Raw genomic sequence first — 1,717 nt, 5'->3', positions numbered from 1 at the left:
TCATCGCTTCAGGTTTAAATAGCTTCTTTCAGGTTCAGAGGCAGTTAAGATGCTCAGCTCAGCCATTTCAATGCCCACCCAGTCCTTCCATCCCTCCCGCTCTGCAGAGTGGATACAGCGCTGCCTGTAAGGGCGGCTCTGGGACCTCGGGGTGTCAGGAGGGGGTGTGAGCGCCCCCTTCCCTGGCCCCTGAGAGGCAAACGAGGCAGGATTCGCATACAGGAATGGTGTGAGGTGAGATGCCGGCGTGAGATGAGAGACGAGACGGGAAGAGAGCAGCCGCTGGGAGGCGCCAGACCCCAGGCGAGTCTCACCCTGAGCGAAGGGGCGGGAGGACAGCTGGCAGACGCGTCGGATCCGCCGGCAGAAGGCCGGACGGGGCGCACACGAAGGGGGAACCCGGGCCCCGGACAGTGTCCTCCCCATGGCCGTGCCTAGTGCTGGCTCCGCAGGGCCCCCTCCTGGCCTGGCTCTGGGACGTCTCCCTGCGGCACCCTACCTCCACCCCCAGCGCTGGTTCTCGCCCTGCACAGTGAAGCAGGAGGTCATCCCCAGGCCGCCATGTGACACCTGCCCCACCGCGGCCGCTCCCCCAGCCAGGGAGGAAGCAGCGTGGCGCCACCTCCCCTGCAGGTCCCACACTCTCTGGGGGACCCTTCCCTTGGGGTCCGTGTCGAGTGTCCCCCAATCTGCTGCCCCCCACCTTCCCGCGTCCTGTGCCAGCTCTGCTAGGACTTCCTGGCCGGCACTAGCCCCCGAGAGTCTGCAGCCTGTCTTAAAACCAACCCTCTAGCCTATGGTCCTCCAGACCAGACCTGTGGGCGTTCATGGCACCGCCTTCAAGTTCCCCAGGAGCCCCCCATCACTGTCTGAGCCATCCCTTTCTAAGCTCATTTCAACTCCAGCCTGGACAACGGTGTCTGTCCTAGGGAGGGGAAGAGGGAGTCACAAGTAACAAGCTCTTCCGAGAACAAAATACATCCAAACATTATTTCAAACAATAGCATCCCTCCCTCCCGCTGGGAAAAATGACGTTTAAACGCCTCCTCTGGTCAGCAGTGGGAAGCCCTTCTGGGTTTCTTACTTTTTGGTGCCATCAAGTGGTGATTCAGGTTATTACAAAATGGAGATCATTTGAATGAACACTCTTCAACAGTTACTTTAGGGGAATTTCCCCCAAAAGACAAGGGAAGATTCCTTTACCTTGTATGTGTGTGCTTAATTGCTCAGTTGTGTCCGACTCTTTGTGGCCCCATGGACTGTGGCCCACCAGGCTCCTCTGTCCATGGGATTTTCCAGGTAAGAATACTAGCGTGGGTTACCATTTCCTTCTCCAGGGGATCTTCCCAACCCAGGGATCGAACCCACCATGTCTCCTGAGTCTCCTGCATTGCAAGCGGATTCTTCACCCACTGAGCCATCTCCCCAAATTAAACAGGCTGTTTTTTAAAGTCATGACAGACATTCTGAATTTCTACGAGGCAGCACTCAAAGGGATTTTAATGACATTCCTTTGTTTTCTGCCCAAGATAACGTCACAATATTTAGCCATCACCCACACCGCTCCTTCAGCTTTGTGGGTCTCTGCCCTTGAACTTGTTCCAAAGGTCAAGTAGAGATCAGAGCGCTGACACCAGCAACAACCAGAAAGTTCAGAATGATCTTCAAGGCAAATGTGGATGCTGGAGGACTTAAACAAAATACTGCACAAAACAGA

Source organism: Bos indicus x Bos taurus, chromosome 9 (assembly GCF_003369695.1).
Source record: "Bos indicus x Bos taurus breed Angus x Brahman F1 hybrid chromosome 9, Bos_hybrid_MaternalHap_v2.0, whole genome shotgun sequence".
Taxonomy (NCBI): Eukaryota; Metazoa; Chordata; class Mammalia; order Artiodactyla; family Bovidae; genus Bos; species Bos indicus x Bos taurus.
The sequence above is the reverse complement of the archived record's forward strand: the minus strand, read 5'-3'. Positions refer to the sequence as shown.